Genomic DNA, 21698 nt, shown 5'->3' on the forward strand with positions numbered 1-21698 from the left:
CTCAAGCGAGGATGTTGCGCAGGTTGCATGACATTTCAGGAGCGATGTCTCGCGAACGGGTCTGCTCCAGGTCTTGTGCAGGCCTCTGGCCCCCGTTGAGTTCTGGAACCTCCAAAACATAAGGTTTGATCTCAAACATGATCACATAGCTGAAAGAACTTTTTTTAGCCTTTTCATATTGGCTGCCATATCTAATATTATTTGAAAAAGTGGGTCTTTTTAATTTCTTAATATCATAATACAGTTATAGACTGCAAATTAGGTGGAAATAAGATGTCATGAATGATAAGTAACTGCAATGAACAGGAATCGAATCTTGGTCATGACTGCCATTTTGAAGATGCCATTACAGAAAAACGAGGCCTTAAAAACTCGGGGGTCTGGTGAGTTTTAGGTTCAGGAATTAATATAGTATCCGCCCCCCAAAGGGCACGTTCTCTGCCAGAAGTGAAATATTCTTCCATTTTTTCTTGCTTTCCAACCACACTAGTTTGTCCATTTCCGTGTCCGTCTGCTGGTGGCACAGGTGTAAGCCATTCTGCCAGCCTTATCCACGTACCCCATATGCTTGTTGTAATCAGCAATCACTTGTGGCTTGAGGGGTTTATCATCTGCATCCACAAACTGTCCTTCAACAGGAGGGTTTTGTATGTTGGGAAGGACATATACACCTGCCTTTTGTCTGTCCAACATAGTGCTGTCAATTCTCCCCGCACTCGAACATGTAGGTCACCACGTTTAGGTCGAAGGTCAGTCTTGAGAAAGTGGCCAGGCATTCCCCGTCATCATGGGTTGACAGTCCCACAACATCTTATTTGTCGTGACGCAAGTTCATCATACAATGCAAGAGAATAGAAGTAGTTGTCCATAAAACGTTTATGGCCAATTCCTTATATTTTCTTGCAATTTGCGATGACAAGTGCCTCAATCACAGTCATATTGTCTGTAATTAGGTCACGATTCTTACCGAGATACACCTCCATATCAATAGCTTAACCCAAAGACTCAGCGACATTGTATAGTTTTATGACAAATGCATTGTGTTCTTTTGGGATGTATTGTTTGAAGATGACACGGCCTTTGAACAACACAATAGCCTCGTCTATAGAAAGATGTTCAGTTGACTGTACAACTTACTATAGCGAGCATTGAGCATATTGAACAATATCCTAATTTTGTACAGTCGGTCATAGTCAAGGTCAGCAGGGTTTTTGGCCTCATCATTGTTAGCAAAATGAAGGAACGAAGGATATGGAAAAACCTATTTCTGGACATTTGTGGCAGGTACCAATCATTTCTGTAGATGTTGTTCTGCTCCCAGTAATTTCTTAGTTTGTCTTTTTGTTGTGCCCCATTGACAAACAAATCGCAAGGAAAACAAGCATATCTCCCATGGAAATTTCCTTGTGATGGGTGACACCTGGGTTTGTTGATAAATATTGTTCATAATATCTGTTACTTTCAGATGTCAAAAGTTCCATAATTTGTTCATCAAAATACAGTCTAAAAACATCCAGCAGAGTGGAGTTGGCTAAGAGGTTACGAACTTTCGGGTCCGGATTGCCGGGACTGTAGGCCCCACACTGGCTGCCTCTGGCCGCTGCCATGTCTCTGGAAGAAGTTCATCATTCTCTGAATCGAGTGATTCACTTTCACTCGAGTCACTAACATGTTCACCCCAATCATGTACAATTTCCCGCAACTCCTCATCGCTTTCCAATTCCCCATCTGTGTCAAAACAGTCCAGTATATTGTTTACCTCCTGCTCCTCTAGCCGAACTCAGGTTCGCACAACACACAAACACCAAAAAAGTAAAAAATACCTCTCACTACACTCCCACGACGATCAAAACATAAAAAAATCTCAGTCCACTTGTAAACACACAAAAACTCTGCACACGACATTACTGCAACGCCTCTGTGAACTCAAATGAAGCATCCTAACAAAATAAAAGGGACAGTCAGCTGGAAAAATTACGAGTTATTTTTAGTCCCGATCCTACCTCTTACTCCCCCCCTTTCATTTTTCTTCTCAAAGAAGGAGTGTTTGTCTTCTGAAGCAAGCATTGTGCTAAGTCCATTTCACCCGCTGAAAAGTTATCGCCGCAAACACTTTTGACAACAATCACCCCTCCCCCTCCGACCATGACCTGCTTGGCATGTTCAGAAGGAAAACAATAAACAGACGATTTCTTCATACATCGCTTTCCTGCAAGGCACGACATTGTAAACAATCATTGTAAACAAGCATGTACAACGGTGCCAACTCACTTCTGTGAGCTTTGTCATTCGATGCCTCTTTTACTGTGTCCACAAAGAGGAGGTGTAAATTTAGCAGCATCATTATGAAGTTGACGAGCATCAGTGTTGCTGTCGATGCATATCGACTCTTGGTTTCAAGTTCCATGCACTTCGAGTCATGAGCATAGGAAATGAACAGGGTTGCAAGGTGACGAAAAAAGGTTCTGTTCCATCGGTGAAGGTATGACCGGCCGGGACTGTGGCCAAAAATGCCATCGGTCAGCACTTGACCGATCGGGACTTAAAAGTTTAAAGATGGTTAAGTGGCACGCGTACAAGCTGCAGCCGCAGCACCATCTCTCTGAGGATGATGCGGATAGGAGAATGAAGTTTTGTGAATGGGCTGTGGAGCAAATTCGCCAGGACCCATACTTTGCACTGCATATTCTGCATTCTGATGAAGCAATTTTTTATCTGAATGGAAAAGTGAATAAACAGAACATGCGGTATTGGTTCTCCGAGAACCCGTTGTGGAAAGATCCAAGCAATATGGTTGATACTGGGAAGGTTATGGTGTGGGTCAGGATTTGGGGGACACGTATTATTGGTCCATTCTTCATTCATGACAATTTAAATGCAGAGGGCTACTTACAGTTGTTACAAGAACACATTTTACCATCAGTTTTGATGGAGGATGCAGCTTCCCCTCATATTTTCAGCAGGATGGGCACCACCACATTATGGGCAACAGGTTCCTCACTATCTCGACCTCCAGTTCCGTGGTCGATGGATTGGTCGACGTGGGCCAGTGGAATGGCATCCCCAATCACCAGATTTGCCCCAACTCGATTTTTACCTGTGGGGTCATGTGAAGTCAATCGTGTATGTCGAAAAGATTCCGGATATGGGTCACTTGGAGTAACGGATACTGGATGCCTGTGCACAAATCACACCTGAGATATTGCTCCATGTCCACAGAGCATGGAAGAACCATCTCAACATGTGCATAGCACAAGAAGGACAGCATATCAAACTAATTGTGTAACTTTCATATGCGCATAACTTTCTTATCATTAAAGTTTTTATAAGTCTGACTTCACCACTGATTTCCTGGTGAAAATCTAGCCCAAAACCATAACCCACATGCCCCCCCCCCTTCCCATTTAAAGAAATGAAGTTAGATCCAAGTTGGCGGTCACCAAGATGGCGGAAGTTGTCATGACATGCACCAAAAATTTCCCCCTAGGCCTAACATATTACTACCACGACCAATTGCTGCAATCTACACTCCCTTTCATTTTACAAAGGGTGGTCAGGCACTTTTGACTCACCCTGTATATACCTTACTCTACTTTTCCACATATTCACAATGCCAAATTAAGCACTTATCATAGTGTGATACTACAGGGTGCATAGGCTATTTGAGGACAACACATTTTCAATGTATAAAAACCTTACACCTTTTTAATGTGTCGTTTTGTGAGTGTCAGTCTCAAGCCTTTCTCAGCATGCTTTAATGAGCAAGGACTATCAGAAAACAAATGGGAGGATGAAGCATCTGCTTCTAGTCTTCTATAAGACTTGATATAAGTAAAATTGACTCAACACATGCAAGAAATTTTGCTGTCCCTAATACGATTTTCCTCATTCAAAACTTCCGGTAGCATTGTACAAAACTGTCTATGTCTTTTGGTGGATGCACTTCATTCGGTGATGCTAACTCCCCACTTCTCTGGTCAGTCATCTGTTTTTGTAGATTTTTTCTTTCTTGAAAGCAGACAATTTGGTTGTAAAAAGAATAACTAATAAAGAGTACGAGTGTGTTTTAATGCTCTTCTGAACACTCCGAATGTTAACCTCAATTCCTCGTACTTCACCTCCGCAACTGCAGTTTTGCAGGCCAACGATGCTTTGGCATCTGGGCATATGGGCAGTATAATCCTTTGTAGGGTCGTTTGATTTGAGTTTTTATTTAAAGTCCACTTTATGCACAGATAGGCTAATCGGGAGTAGACTTACAGTTGAAAGTGGGATCCGAACACAGGGTATCGAACCCGGGTCCCCTTGATTATTAGGTGATGATGTTACCACTAAGCCAACGGGGAGGCTATCTTTGTATGGTTGTGTGTTGTCTAGTGTTTTTTCCCCATGTATGTGCTGAGTGCCGCAATGTAGCTTCGTTTTTTAGCCTGGGTTAGGAGATTTTAGAGACACGCATGGTGATTTTTTTACCTATTGTAAGGCCCCATATAATGTGATGGGGCAAATAGCCTAAGTGCTGATGCTTCCAAATTTTTAATTTCAATAAATCAGTAACATTCTTCCATGAACACCATTAGCAATTAAACAAAATTAATGAGTAATTAGTACTACAACAATAACAATAATAATAACAATAATAATAATAATAATAATAATGATTATTATTGTTGTTATTATTATTATTAATAATATTACATGTATATAACAATAATATACTATGCAATAGTCAAAACAAGTTAAAATAGGTGTAATTAAAAAGGACTAAGGATGCTTCCTGCTAGAAGAATCTGCTGCACACACTACATAACTCATTCGTTTTATATGAATTCTGAGGTCAAAAACAACAAGTGCAATATGTCAAATTAAAGATAAACGTTTACTCTACAATTTTTGTAAGGAACATTTTCTTCTCAGATGCCTACATTATTAGCAAATTAATGATTAAGATAAAATTATTAGTGAAAAATATGAAATTGTTTTACTAATCTGTTATTAACTACTTTAACAGTTGCTCCTATAAAAAAAAAATAACATTAAATATAGAACAAATCTTACGCTTTCAATTGAAAAAAGATTGTTGAAATCGGATCATTAGTTTCATAGATATAGTAGTTCTTTCAAATGTCAACATCTGCAATCTTGGATTAGTCACCATTTCTATTAGCTACCACTTTGAGATGGCAGTCATGGTTTTTTGGTATCCTTACACACCCATATAACTGTGGTATAAAGGAAAATTACTACCCCCAAATTATACCGAATTCTTGATTTTTGCCATTTGGCCCATAGACTATATGCACTGACCTCAAACTGCATACCCTAGACTTTCCAACCTGGATAAACTGAAGATATAAACACTAGAGAAATGGTTGGTTCTCAACCTTCGTGAAACCAAGTCCCGTTTTCTTTCTTCTTTCTTTTAAAGTCAATGCCCTTAGCCCAAGATTTTCCTCATAAATATTATTCCATTATTTAAGATTTTATGCATGAATTAACATGTACCCATGAAACTAAATATTGATAAATACATTCTTGCATAATCATAAAGAGTAATAATAGCTCGATTATGTGTAGGATTGTTGACAAATATAAATATATGGACGACGAACTGGTAACGTCATCTCCTTGTAATTAAATGATTCTGGGTTCGAAACCCTGTGGAAACACATAGTGGCACAGATCCCGCTTTTAATTGTTGGTCCAATCCTGATTAATCTATTTGTGCATAAAATGAACTTAAAAAACAAAACTCACAACTCAAACATGAAATTGGGATTATGTTACTTGTCAACCACTTTCAGCAGAACCTTTCACAGCTCAGTATAGTTGATAAATGGGCCCAGTGCCAGGTCGGTTGCAGGCAGGCAGTTGAAGACCACTGCACTTTACCATGTTGACAGATCCATGTGTTGGCTTATTCAAATAAAAGCAGCCACGTCTTAAATGGCCAAACCCCTGTCTCTCTACACGATGTTGAATGCTAATTACACCAAAAAACTTGATAAAGTGAAAAGAACATTGTGATTAAATCTTAAGGCGATCTGCCCTTTTCTCTCTTCCTCCCTTCCTCATGATAGTCGTCGCCACAATTATTTTGTGTCACTATTGTCGTGTACAAAAAGGATGAAGAAATAGATTTACTTATGAAGAAACTTGGCAGGCTAAAATTCACAATAGACCTGGAAAACCAAGGCAGCATCAACTTTCTAGACCTAACTATATCAAGAGGCAACAAATTAACCACCACATCTACAGGAAACCAGGGGCAGGGAAATCCACTCCCTCTACAATCACCCACCCAAACACAAAGCTAATGTATGGTTTAACTTCTACTGAAGAGCTTTCTCTCACTGCACAAGTAAAGAGGATTTGAAGGATGAAGTTACCATGGTTACAGACATAGGACTTCAGAATGGGTACCCAGTGCATCAACTTTCTACATGGTGTAGCAATGCTGAAATGCATGTGGGACAACTTAACCAACACAACCCAACCAGCAGCAATAAAATCAAATGGATTGCCTTCACTTACCACCAGACAACATCCAACTGCCTGGCCAAGGCCCTGAAACAGTATGACACCAAACTCCCATGCAAACCAGTGAAAAAAAATAGCCAGTGTGCTAAGCAAACACAAGATATTCTTCCTTTCACCACTTGACAACCCAGGAGTATATGATGCCCAGTGTGAGTGCAACTTGCATTACATTGGCAGATCCATCAGATCCAACAACGATTGTATACAACAGCACTTAACCGATGCAAAAAAATAAATAAATAAATAAAAAATAACAAAAAAATATCCCAATGCACTACCAGAATAGCAAAGCACCTCAAGTTTAAAAATTTCAGGATCCAGAAAGTTTCAGGCAGGCACACAACGCACACACTGATTCACACAAAAATCAAAGAGACACAGGCAATTATACACTATCCGAACGAGCTGAATATTGACAGTGGTCAGGCACATCATGTTTGGCTCCTGCTTTTCCGAACAACTGAAACCTATCACATGCAGCAGATGAACAACAGGAACCGGAAGTCAACCCAACAGTGAAGCATCGAATTCCCAAGTGGATGGTGGCAGAGGCCACCGAAATTAATCGAACATTTACAAGTAAGTTTCATGGAAATAACTTAGTAACTCACTTATGTCTTCTTAATAGATGATAATACTTTTCTGGTAACTATAATCATATTGATTGATATTCCTTTTAAAACCTGGTATAAAGAAGTGAAAAATTAAATATATTACATGTGAGTCAGGGTTAGTCAGTGGAAAACATGCCACTTCGTATATCTCGATGTGTAGATGCTGCGGTTCCACAGAACTTCTGACACTGGAAGGGGATTCTATTGTCACCCAGTAGATGGAAGTCACGTTGCAGACTGGCGTGAAGCAGCAAGAGTGTGAGCCATGTGAGGTGCAGATGTGCATGGAATTGCCATCCAACATATCATGAAAACCAGCAAGGAAGAGAAGCGAGCCGTAATGCATTTCCTGGTGGCAGAAGGTGTTAGCTTCCCCGACATTCACTGTAGAATGGCGGCAGCGTATGGGGAATATTTTATATCTCAGTCGTGGGTGACGGAGTGGAGTCTGAGGTTTTGTGAAGAAAGAACATCGCTGACAAGGACCTTCTCTTAAACAGATTTCGGTGGGAAACACTCTAGCACCCACCTTATGGTCCAGACATGTCCCCATGCAATTAAGCCTTCTTTGGTTATCTGAAATGGGCACTGTGTAGTCGCCAGTTCAACTCGGACACTGAGGTGAAGGATGCAGTGAGTGATTGGCTGTTGCAGCAACACCACCTGAGCAACACCTTCTACAGGACTGCCATTGACCTACTGCCAGGATGGTGGGACAAATGACTCAACACCTACAGGGACTACTTTTAAGGTAAGCAGATAGTTTCATAGTTATACAGGGTGGGCTGTTTTCCACTGACTGACCTTTATAGAACCGAAATTAAAAGGAAAAATGATTTTGTGCAAACAAAATCATGAGGAGGAGAGGAATAAGTTTCTGAACTGAATCCTTTTCGGAAGTGCAATCACAAGAACCAAATTCATAAGTGGAGATGGTCCCTTGAAGACTCCAAAATAAGCATACATTCCAGATGATCTGCAAAATTCCCTTACAAGCCAAATTTCCTGACATTTCCATGTTTTTCATGTTTTCCAGGTAAGTAGCAACCAATGTTCACTAAAAATGCTGATCAACAGTTCTGGAAATATAATGGTTTTTTACCACATGTTTCTTGAAACGAAAGGCAATCTAATAATTCACAGGGCATTTCTAAGGTAATTATTAGGGCTAGGATTTTGATGAAATTGCATCTTTTTTTCTGGTGAATAAGAAACCCAAATCTTTTAATATTTATATGTTTCATGTCGTGCTGAAACTTTTAAGCACTATTTCTTGGGGTATTTTTTTGCATTTTTTGCCATTATGGGTTGTATAAGTCATTTTTTGGCATTTTAAGTCATTTTTTGGTATTTTTTTTTTATTTTCTTAGTTTTCCAGAGCACTTGTACGCTGCGAGTGCATGGGCAGCATTAACATGAAAGGATTAAGATGAATAAATATCCTATTTTTTCATATCTTCCCTAGACAATTTAAAATATATGAAACCGCAGCTACCTTCCATCCGTCTCAGAAGAAAATAAACAACACGAATATAACGATTTCCTTACAATGAAATTCAATTGTTAGAAGTTCAAAACAGCTCGCAATTTTGCCCCAGGAGAAGAAAGTCGTTGCCCTGCCTAATCTTATCTTCTAATCTGCTCAGACCAATTGTTGTGTTCCTTGAAAGTGAATGGATGGAATGTGTGATCTGGCCTTTGTCGAAGTTCCTGTTTATTGCGAGAATTTACTTTGGTGCAGTGTTCAGTAGAGCAGGTTTTCGAAGCATTGGACAAGATACCAAAAACCAAGCAAAGTACACAGTACAAATTAAAACAGTTTGTGTCCCAGTATGGTGAAAATACGTTCAGTACGGACGGATCAGTATTATTCTGTCAGCTTTGTGGTATAAGAGTTGCTGCGGAAAAGAAATTCACGGTGGAGCAACATGTCAACCGCGAGAAACACAAGGCAGCTCTGAAGCAAATTCAAGATCAGAAGAGGACGGTGCAATTGTTAATGGGTGAGTGTTCCTCAAAATCCTCTGTTATTTCTGAAGAACTGTGCGACGCTTTTATTTCTGCTGACATTCCTTTAAGTAAACTAAATAATCCTAAACTTCGAGCATTTTTGAAAAAACATACTGGGAAATCAATACCAGATTCTTCCACGCTAAGGAAAAATTATGTCAAGAAATGCTACAACCAAACAATGGATCAAATTCGGCAGAAAATTCATGGTAAAAAAATATGGGTGTCAATTGACGAAAGTACCGACTCACTCGGACGGTACATTGCAAATGTAGTGATTGGTACGATGCAGGAATCCGAGTCTACTCAAGTGTTTCTAATAAATTGTGAATGTCTAGAAAAAGTGAATTATTCAACGATCAGCAAAGTTTTCAATAACGCGATGCAGTTATTGTGGCCCGACGGCATTCAATATGAAAAGGTGTTGCTTTTCGTAACAGATGCGGCACCGTACATGGTTAAAGCAGGGAATTCTCTGAAAGGTCTGTACTCGAAAATGGTACATGTAACATGTCTTGCACATGTGTGTCACTGTATTGCTGAAGAACTGCGGAGTCACTTTCCTGATGTAGACCAACTGATTGCAAACATTAAGAAGATTTTCCTCAAGTCCCCATCACGAGTGTTAGCTTTTAGGTCTCATGCACCTGATGTGCCTTTGCCACCAGCTCCTATTCTTACTAGATGGGGTAGATGGTTAGAGGCTTGTGGTTACTATTGTGAAAATTATAAAGTTGTGAAAGAAGTTGTAACCTCGTTCGACAGCAGTGAAGCATTGTGTATAAGACAAGCACAGGAACTCTTGGCTGATCCCGAAATGGAAGGAAAATTATGCTATATAAAGTCCAACTTCGGCTTCCTACCTTCTGCCATAACTTCACTCGAGACATCTGGAGCTACATTGGTTGATCAAGTTAATGTCCTTAACAAAGTTCAGGATAATTTGGAAGCAGTTCCAGGTACTGTCGGAATACAAGTGAGAGAAAAGATGCAGAAAGTGCTAGGGAAAAATGCAGGATACACAATAATATGTTCTATTTGTGACGTATTGTGTGGGAAAACGTTTTCATTGCCAGACTCTGAAACCGAATTAGAACCAAGTGACATTGTATGTTTTAAATATGCCCCTATTACCTCTGTTGATGTTGAAAGGAGCTTTTCTATGTATAAAAGTGTGCTAGCTGACAATCGTCATTCATTTCTTTTTGAAAATTTACAGAAAATATTCGTTACACACTGCAACTCAAAACTGAACAGTAACCTCTCATAATTTGTCAAAAGTTGCATACTAGAGTTGCTGTAATTTGAAGTGCAAATAAAATTTTACTTTGGAATTTTTAACGGTTTTTAGGTCATTTTTAAAGTCATTTTTTGGCAATTTTTAGGTCATAAATGCATCTTTTTAAGGGCATTTTTTACGAATTTTTAGGTCATCAAAATCCTAGCCCTAGTAATTTTACACCAGCCTCGAATTTGGAACTGGATACTCTCAAACCATTCTTACAACTGCCTTCAGTGTTTTCGTACACACATCCTTGTGCAGTAACAATTTCAAGCATTATCAGATTTGGAGACCATGTTTCACTTGCAGTTTGAGGTTCAGGAGGAACGGGTCATTCCACGTCAATTCATCCAGGCCATGTCACCCACCATCCCCGATTTTGATGAAATTCGGTATGCTTATAGAACGTTTGATGCTGATTACAAAAATGACAACTTTTTTAAAATCGGTCAAGGGGTTCAGAAGTTACGCACTTTTTAAGATCTCCGTGTACGCCACATCTGGCTACACTTTGAATGACACGCATTAGGTTATAAACGATCAGATCTTCCCTCGGGTTTGCCGTAGAAACTTCAGGTTTGTTTTCTTTTGTTCAGAATAATATGAGCTTTCATTTAAATAACGTTTCAGATGAATGCATCAGTAAACATGTATTTTTATATATAGTTTTATGTATTTTTTTTAGAAAATAAATGACTAACTTCAAGAGCGAATTTCATGCAATGCCCCCCCTTCAATTTCCCCCCAATTTCATATGTAGGTAGCTCAGAGTGTGTACTAATGCCTGATGAAAAAATTGGGATGGGCGGTTCAGAGACAGGGTGATAAAAAAATCATTTGCATAAAATGACATTAAAAGTAAATCTTATTAAAAATGCTTACGTAGTTAGCACAAAGCCTGAAGTACAATATGTTTCAAGTTACATTATTCAAAATTTATGTTCACTAAGCATAGGCGTAACCTGGCGGGGGCAAAGGGAAGCACTTTCCCCCTCCAAAATTTATAGATTAATTTTAAAATTTGCAAGTAATAATTACAGTGGAATCCCGATTTAAGTTCCTCGATTTTACATTTTTCTTCATTTTGCATTCAATCTTGATGGTCTGGTTAGAAATTTTCCATGATTTTATATTTTCCCGCCTATTAAGTTTTTTCAGCTTGGTCTCCTGCATAACGTAAAACTGATAAATGACTAACTTCAAGAGCGAATTTCATGCAATGCCCCCCCTTCAATTTCCCCCCAATTTCATATGTAGGTAGCTCAGAGTGTGTACTAATGCCTGATGAAAAAATTGGGATGGGCGGTTCAGAGACAGGGTGATAAAAAAATCATTTGCATAAAATGACATTAAAAGTAAATCTTATTAAAAATGCTTACGTAGTTAGCACAAAGCCTGAAGTACAATATGTTTCAAGTTACATTATTCAAAATTTATGTTCACTAAGCATAGGCGTAACCTGGCGGGGGCAAAGGGAAGCACTTTCCCCCTCCAAAATTTATAGATTAATTTTAAAATTTGCAAGTAATAATTACAGTGGAATCCCGATTTAAGTTCCTCGATTTTACATTTTTCTTCATTTTGCATTCAATCTTGATGGTCTGGTTAGAAATTTTCCATGATTTTATATTTTCCCGCGTATTAAGTTTTTTCAGCTTGGTCTCCTGCATAACGTAAAACTGAGGTTCCATTGTATCTAAGTTAGTTTCAACAGTCTTCATTTTTTAAAATTTTATATATTATATAATTATATATATAATTATTATTAATATTCCCAAGTTTAGCAAATTTATCTTCGAGAACATTCGTTTTGTGCATTTTATCTCAATATGGAAGTTCTCTTTTTGGCTACTCTTCATGGGGATACGTAATTTTGAAGTAAGAATTAATACTACACATTTGTGCTGATTGATGTTTTTTTCAAATGGAGCTTTTTCGCCACATACCACAGAAAATGTCCTTCTGACGGGATGGTTGGAACAGTAAAAATACTTGTAAAGACTTCTATAGTATAAAGCAACAAGTACGGTAATTATGTAGAAATAGTATTCAAGGCATAAATTTCTTAGTAATCATCTAGGGTGAAATGACAACAACCCACAGTACAATGTGTCAGCGATTGCAAAGTACTACAACAGTACCAGGAAGTATGCACTATTTTGAACTTACAGGTTCCATAGGTTACTTGTTACAAGTAACTGGGTTTCTTTTACAGTTACTGTAACAGTAACATACTGTTAATGATCATTGATTTGTGTAAAAGTTACACAAAATCAATGATCATGAAGACTTCTGTGTTTTACTTATGTTTCTAGTACATAATATGTATTCATATATTTACATTATTACTGCTAATAAATGATGGAAAACACAGTCAGCTTTGCTTGAACGATTATAATTAAAAAGTAATTTGTATGCTGACCATGGTATTTTGAATATGGTGTCATTGATTCCACTTGCACCTATTTCTTTCTCCCCCATTCCAAGTTCAACAAGATCCAAAGATCCACTCCCTCGACAATGACTTTTTCCTAGCTGGACAACAACATTCCAGACGAACGCAGCAGTCTACCAAAAACAATGGAGTTTTCACATACAATTAGAAATGAATTACAGTAAAGCGTGGATGTTCTAAATTTAGCATGCAACAAAGTATAGCTTCCTTGCCAGAAATTCCAAGTAAATCCTTTCACGTAGCATCTGGAGAAGGTACATATTTTATTTTTATAGTTTGGAACAGAATTGTCCAATTTAGCTATTTCCCTACTGCAAAAAGTAACTCTGTTACCGTTGTTAACGTTACAGGTACTTACTTTTAAAAGTAGCTAGTTACAGTTAGAATTCCTAAATAAAAAGTAACTGTATTTGTAACTTTGTAACTATTTACTTCGAAACACTAGTTGTTTAACAGTCAGAGCCAAAATAGTAAGTGCTGATGTGATATGTTTTGTATAACTGTATGGTTTGACTTCTGTGAAGAAGTGGCTTTCGAATTCCAACAGTGAACAGTTATGTAGTAGCATGAGTGTGCGTGATTCAAACTACCATGTAGGATTGCTTCAAAAGTCCACGTGAAAATGGCGATGCAGCTATTAAATTCTTGCATCCACTTTGTCCATCAACTTCCCACTACTGGCCAAAAAGTATGCTGTGTCCAGTGGACATTAACAATACAAATGGATGAACATATGTACTTGGTGATAAGTCAAATATTTTAGTGTGTTTGAAATGGTCAAAATATCCATCTAAAATGTGAACGGTACAATTTATAGTACATGAAATTTTGGCAATGCATAAAGTACAATTTTTAGGTACTATCTTAATGGGTCACTTGAAACTTTCTTCGGGTTGAGATAATCGCAAAGTTATCCATCGCATAAAAATAGTGTCCAGGATTATTTGATAAATACATTTGAAAAATCACAATTATTACTCTTTATTCGTTTGTTCCTCAAGTGCCAGGAGGATCACGAAATATATTTAACTTATAAATTTTGGAGGGGGAAAGTGCTTCCCTTTGCCCCCGCCAGGTTACGCCTATGCTTAGTGAACATAAATTTTGAATAATATAACTTGAAACATATCATACTTCAGGCTTTGTGCTAAATACGTAAGCATTTTTAATAAGATTTACTTTTAATGTCATTTTATGCAAATGATTTTTTTATCACCCTGTCTCTGAACCGCCCATCCCAATTTTTTCATCAGGCATTAGTACACACTCTGAGCTACCTACATATAAAATTGGGGGGAAATTGAAGGGGGGGCATTGCATGAAGTTAGTCATTTATTTTCTAAAAAAATACATAAAACTATATATAAAAATACATGTTTACTGATGCATTCATCTGAAACGTTATTTAAATGAAAGCTCATATTATTCTGAACAAAAGAAAACAAACCTGAAGTTTCTACGGCAAACCCGAGGGAAGATCTGATCGTTTATAACCTAATGCGTGTCATTCAAAGTGTAGCCAGATGTGGCGTACACGGAGATCTTAAAAAGTGCGTAACTTCTGAACCCCTTGACCGATTTTAAAAAAGTTGTCATTTTTGTAATCAGCATCAAACGTTCTATAAGCATACCGAATTTCATCAAAATCGGGGATGGTGGGTGACATTTTCACAAAATTCTGGATGATTTGACATGGAATGACCCGAATCTGTTTTATCATGAAAGTGTAATTTCTGGACCTCTAGATTTTGGTCTGTGGCACTGCTCTTCCAATTCAGATCAGATACCTGGGTTCGAGTCCTGGTCAAGCCTGTATTATTCAAGTTTATATCTTGTGTATTACAAATCATTAAAAAAAAAAAAAAAAAAAAAACAGTTTAAAAATAGGTGTGACTAACAGTATAGGCTTAGTGGCAAGATGAAATAAATTAGGTGCATCATGACTAGTAAGTGATAAGGTCCAGTTTTGAACCTTAGTACTACCATGCTCATTTTCAATCCATATCCTAAAAATTCAAGAGCCATTGTAGTGTAGTCAGTAGGGTGTCTGACTTTCACACGGGATATCCAGGGGGGGTGACCTAGGTTTGGAATATTTCCGGCATTGTTCCAAAGTAAAACAGCTCTGGGGCTCACCCAGCCTCAAATCAATGGGTACCTGGGGGCAACCTTGGGGGATAAAGGTGGCTGAAGCATGGTGCTGATCACATCACCTTCAAATTGGCCAAGATCGAGAATGTGTGGGGTCCTGCCCCCACATCCCCTAAATGTGCCTTCATGTCATGGGGAACTTTACCTTTACATGCTATTAGTTTTGTGTCTATAAATGTACAGGGAGGTTATTTCATTCGTTACTGTGAGAGAGTCGGCCGCTTAGCGGCCCCTTCATGCAACAGGTCCCGGCAAATTGCATTACAGTAGGCCGGTAACAGAAACCGCTTGTTTTGTAATGTTTCCACTTTTCACAATTACAATTGAAATAAGCAGGTACCTTGTTGCAAGGATGCTGGAAAAGGTGTCCTCCCAAATGCAAATATTTCTGGCACCTTATTTCTGACATCTAATCTTAGATTAGACATCACTACTTTATCCTCAGTCATCGCGAGAGTGCCGGCAGCTTATTGGGTGAGCTGTCAGCCACGAGAGGGCGCTTCATACTGCATGAATGCGACACCTGTCAGCAGTGATGCCAACCGTAGGGACATGTCCCCACGTATAGGGACTTTTCACTACATTTCGCCTGCGTAGGGACAGATTTTGCCAAATGAGGGAAAACGTAGGGACTTTTTTCAATCTTGGAAAATAACATTTTATTGTGCAAAGGTGCAAAGCTTACTCGCCAGTCAGTTGCACTTTCTTCGTGCTCGGTTTGGAATATATGGATTAGTTTATCTGGATATTTTAGCGAGGAGGAGAAAAAAGAACTAACTAACAAATCTCCATCAGAATTATGGAGCATGTTATCAGTTACCAAGAACTTTCAAGGCAAGTTCTTTTTTTAAAACATTTCCACTCTCGTGAAAATAGTGCTAAAATTGCCACATTCTAATGGAAAAACGGAAAGAATATTTTCAATGTTAAGTGATACAAAAACAAAAAAAGAGAAATAAAATAGGACCAGAATTGTTCAAGACTGCAGGAAATACAGCATATATCACCAACGAACGTCTATCTCTTCACAGCAGCAGCATGTATGACTTCAAATAACATAATCAACAGTAAACGACTCGTTATTCATTAGGGGTGTGCGGGATGACGAAAAGTCAGGACCGGGATCGGGAAAAAAAATTCCCATCCCGATCCCGACTTTGGGAAATGACTTCCCGACTTTTCGGGATCCCAAGCAGTTGGGAAATACCGAATGGTCACTTTAAAAAGTCGTTAATTCTCGACATTTTCTGCATATTAAGTTTCTGGAACTTACCGGAAATCGTAAGTTTTAGTTCTAGAAATGAAAAAACAATCACTTAAAGTGAAAATGACGTGTAGAATTTGAGATTTCCAGAGCTTCGGGAAATTTCGAACATTTCCCGTCCAGAAAATTTTCCAACTTGATTGGAAAATTGCAAATTTTTCCATCCCGAATGTCGGGATTTAAAAAAATTCGCATCCCGAACCAAAAAATTCTGTCCCGCACACCCCTATTATTCATTAAGGCAAGAATTTACAATACCGGACCATTCTGTAATTTCTATGCTACGTCTTATACTCACGAAATAATTAGTCGTGATGATTTATCTCGAGTTAACATGTTGGGGTGAGGTGAAAAAATTGTTCCTTAACGTGTAGAAGTTGTAAAATAAGCTTTTCAATTCTCACATTGATTCTCCATATACAAATATGGTAGCCATATTTGTTGACATGAATAATTGATGTTCGCAATTAGTTACACTCTCTATAGCATTGCCACACTGTTGATTTCATATTTGGAGAGCATGGATCGTGTAAGAATGGCGGAAGAGAACAGTAAAAACGTTGTTAATGTTGTACAGATTGTTAGGTGGAGTGTGCAGGAGGATGGCCGTGGGCTAATTAATAAACATATGGATTTCGGTATATTGCCCAAAGAAGGTGCTTATATGTGACAACGACAATCACGGTGTAGAAGAACATGTGGAGTGTGGACTGATTTGATTACAGGTAAGTTTGGCAACAGTACATCGATTGTAAAATTGCAGGATACGAAAAAGGCATCTTCGATGATGAACGTTTGCCGTTAAAGTGCAATGAAAATAAGATTTTTTTTCTATGAGTTTGTAATCACAATTAGCGCAAAACCATTCACGGATAGCCCCACTGACCATTCTCGGTAAGGTTAGGTTAGGTTAAGTTAGGTTAGGCAAGGCAAACAAAGTTAAAATTTGGGGTCAAAAAATCATGCACGGGTAGCCCCACAAACCATTCAGGTAAGGTTAGGTAGGTTAGGATAGGCAAACATAGTTAATATTTGGGGTCGTAGTAATATCAGGAATGTATATTTCATTTTTTAAGTATTGGAAACACAATATCTTCCAGTAAATAATGAGCAATCATGCCAATCGTGGACCACTCAATTTCACTTATTTTGCAATTTCTACACGTGACCCCCGAATTTTAACTTCAAATTCGTGATTAGGAGGCCTCAATTAGTGAGTATGCGAAATATAACAAAAATCGGGGAAGGGTTCTGTATTGTAAATTCGCTCCTTCATTAATTGTGGAAGCACTGAGCAGAAAGATTTGGTAAGTAAATGTGTATATTTTATCTTCGGTTTTGCATGCTCATGAGGTGATGGTTTTTTTTAGTCGCTTTACTTGGCGTAGGGACATTGCCAAAAAATGGTTAGCAACACTGTCGGCTACCAGATGTAGTTGGCTCATGTTCACTTCTGTTTGAGTTTATCAGTACGCTTGTTGTTTATACTGTGTTATTGAGTGTGTATGCTATTCAGTGCTAGTGCTTTATTGTGTGTTAATTGTTATTCATTCATTAGTTATGTGACAAATATAGTCTTGAACAAAGAGTTTTTGGTAAAAATTTACTATAGTTCAAACACCTATAATTTCTTCGTTTCGTCAATTTTTAACATTTGTACTTACCTATCTGCTTCGTGGAAAATTCCTTAAGATGTATTGACATTTTTTTGATGAAAGTAATTGCAATTTTTCACATTACGAGTACTTCTTTCTCATAGTCTTCTCGCTTGCCTCAGACACAATATGGCGCTTACACCTTCCTACATAATCCCGCGTTGTGCTTCAGCCATTCCGGGTAAAGAGGGAATTATACCAAAAAAAATTAATAATCAAAAATGTTCTATTTGCATGCAATGAGTAGATACAACTTCTCATTTAAGCATTCTGCTGAGATATTTTGAAAAATAATATATTTGATATGTTTTATTGTTACAAGAAATAGCTGCTTTTAGTTGGCAATACATGACCAGTAGCATTCACTAAGTTGGCAGTTCCCTTATAGACATGCAGTTCAACTGTTAACTCCATTCTCAGGAAGTTTACTGCTGAGTTTATGTTCTGAGAGACTACACACTGAATTTCAGAGACCAAGGTGAGTAAATTTATGAATTAAACGTAAAACAGTAATTAGATGTACATGGTGTAACATTCGTGACAAAAAGAAGATACTTTTTAAAAATACAGAATTGAACTAAATTTGTTTTTGTCAAAAGTAGATAATGTTGACATTCTAGTAAAGTACTTGCATCCTACCATCTTAAAGATATTATCTGAGTTTAAATAAGAATAAAATAGATGTCACAGATGTTACATTTCTATCACCACTGATACTTTTAGGTTTGGGTTGTCTAACTTTATGAACTATAGTCCATGTTACATAACCTATTACTGGTATAATTCAGAGAGATTTAACATATATTATTGATGTGTAGAACTTGATTTTATTAAGTCATAGAGTAAAATGAAATTATTTTTCTTCGTTCCATCTCGAATTGATTGTTTATGTTATAATGAAATGTAAAACATAAAATAACCTATAATTTGGTCCAAGTTTATGTTTTCTCTTGTTGCAGATAATGCCACCTGCAAAGTCTGCTCCTAGAATGGCAAAAATGAGAGCTAAAATGAAATCTGAAAATCCAGAGAGATGGGCTGCATATTTGGAAAAGAATAGAGAAAGAAATAGGTTAAAAAGGCAAGAAGAAAAGGAAAAGTGTGCAAAAGACAAAAACCTTATGAATTTGAGGAGAGAAAAGACTAGATTGAGGGTACAGGAGTGGAGGAGGAAAAAAGCAGAAGCGATGAAGATCAATACACCTCCAAACCCTTCAGCTTTGGACTCATATTCTTCAATAGCAGTAAAATCACTACTTTGTACTGTTCAAAATGCTGAAGAATTCTTCAAAGTCACTGAAGCTCAATGTAAGTCAACTGAGGTTCTTTTTGTAACCAAGAGACAGAAGAAACTTCAGTATTTTTGAACAAACGATGGGAGTACGTGCGAACGGCACCAGGAATACAAGAAATACATCAAATCAAGAAAATTGATCTGAATCATATTCTGATGACTGTGATGATGATGATGATGATGATGATGCATCTGTTGAAAACAACATAAATGAACTTGGACATAACTCGAAAACCGAAGAATTAGACCTATGTGAACTCAATGTGAATATTGTACCCGAGTATGCGTTGAGGCCTGCATCACTGGTAATGGAAAGACTCAGGTTAGCCTTAACTATGTTGCAGTGTGTCAGACAAGTGTTTTGCGAAACAGTGGTGATTTACGTGTGATCTTCTTGAAGCAGTATGGAAAACTGGCAATTTATTCGTACCTAATAGAGAGGATGAAAAATAAATAAACATTAAGCAGGTGGTCCGCATTCTATCTAATCCAACTATAACGGAAAATGGAAGTAGAGTTATCTATGATTTCAAAAGCAAAATCTGCTTGTAGGATTTTTATTTTTAAGAAAAGTCTTTAAAATCCTATTTGTGTTATAATAATTACAAATTGGATAATGACCACACAAGACTTTTCTTCAATCCATGGTTTCTTCCAATAAATAAAATTATTTGCTCTGATTTCTAATTAGAGACTTAATTATGTGTCACTGCATAATTGTGTTAATTATACCATGTAATCTTATTAATTTAAGAAAGGTAGAACAGTACAAATCTTAACTGTCTGTCATATATTATGTCAGATGTAACATCCGTGACGAATTCCATGTAACATCCGTGACATGAATAAAGCAATTATAAAATCAATTCCTTTTCGTTTTTGTGAATTAATAGATCAGAACTAGAACCTGTAAAGCTTGCAGATCAACACAATGAGTATAAAATGAATTTTGTCTCAGGCAGTAACCTGGATTTTTAAATTTTAGTTCACAGCCTGTAATGTGAGTTCACAAATTCTGTGACATCCGTGACTGAACATTTTTTTCAGTTTCCGGAATAGTAATACATTTTACTCAACATAGTTTTTTCTGTAGGGAGGTCATCACCATTTACTGTGTTTCATGTTTAAAAAAGTTCACAAAATACATTTAATTTTAATGTTAAGAGCTTTAAATTAGTAAAACTGTAACGTCCGTGACAACTGGAATGGCTGGCTTGTCTTTTGTAGATTTTCATTCGTAATGCAGTGTTTCAACCTTCGAAACCCAAGAAATACCCGTGAACAAAGCTCATCTGATGTATTTTTTTAAAAAAAACTTTTTCGCATTTTTGTGCGAAGGAAATTGTAATGTTTCGTGGCGCTATCCGTGACTGGTTTTTGGGGCTATCCGTCCCGGAATCAGTGGTAAATATAAAGTATTTTTTTTTTTTTTTTTTAGTTTTTAGTTGTTTTTTTTTAGTCCAAATTTCCCACAGATTCTGGGCTCCACCCCTGGGGTAATTGACCTACTGCCCCCAACCGCTACCATGGCCTCACCTCCGATCTGCTATGCTCCACTCCGGCTACCCGGCTTTCTCTATAGAGTCCGTGTTAAAGGCATGTTAGAAATTGGCCGGAGTCACATGCGCCCCAAATGAGCCCCAAACTTTCAAATTTGAAGAAATCAGTTTCCAGGATACGGAAAACTTACCTCAATTTCACCATGCATCCACGACATGTCATATTAGGCATATATCCACAGCCCATTCCTTCTAACGAGTAGCTTACATTTACTGCTACATTTTCGACATTTCTTTCCTTCCTTCACGATCCCGTGTTCAAATCCACTGGATCTTTCACACCCAGTACGAATTTCACCACGCATCCAGGACACGTCATGTTTCTAACTTTTGTTGCAAACACAGACAGTTCGAAACACTGGGTACCCAATGAACATGAAGAAAACACAATCACGACGCGTGATGATGTACGAAGGTGTACGCACCAAAGGCTATTCTCTGTCGGAGCATGAATTTTCAATGAAGAACATGAATTTCCACTATGATACATTCCCACATCACACAAAACACCTTCCCGATTTTAGAAAATGCTATAGGAACTTTTTATGGTAAGTAGTTTCTTCTGTAAAAATGAAGAAATCTGTTTGAACTATAGTAAATTAGTACTGAGTTTTTATGTACAATAATTACGTGAAAACGAATTCTTGCAGAAAAGTGGTCAGGCAATTACAAGAGACAGGATCTCTTGAACCTAAGAAACGTGTTGTATTGCTGTTGAAGGAGGTCTTTTTCAACATCTCTTATAACATAAGGAGGTTAGTGATCATCATTATTATTACTTTTAAATATCATTTTACGCTTTCGGTTTGCTTTATGCACTGGGATGCTGTCTTCTCTTTCTGTCAACTGACGATAAAGTATCGATGTCTAATCT

The 21698-nt window shown here is 37.7% G+C and overlaps 1 protein-coding gene across 4 annotated transcripts in view; it reads right to left on the reverse strand.

Moving 5' to 3' along the window:
- Positions 1 to 21698, reverse strand: part of LOC146000495 (uncharacterized) — a 337315-nt gene that overhangs the window by 296398 nt on the left and 19219 nt on the right. The window lies entirely within an intron of this gene.

The sequence above is a fragment of the Lepisma saccharinum genome, chromosome 16, assembly GCF_977018435.1.
Source record: "Lepisma saccharinum chromosome 16, izLepSacc3.1, whole genome shotgun sequence".
In the NCBI taxonomy this organism is placed as follows: Eukaryota; Metazoa; Arthropoda; class Insecta; order Zygentoma; family Lepismatidae; genus Lepisma; species Lepisma saccharinum.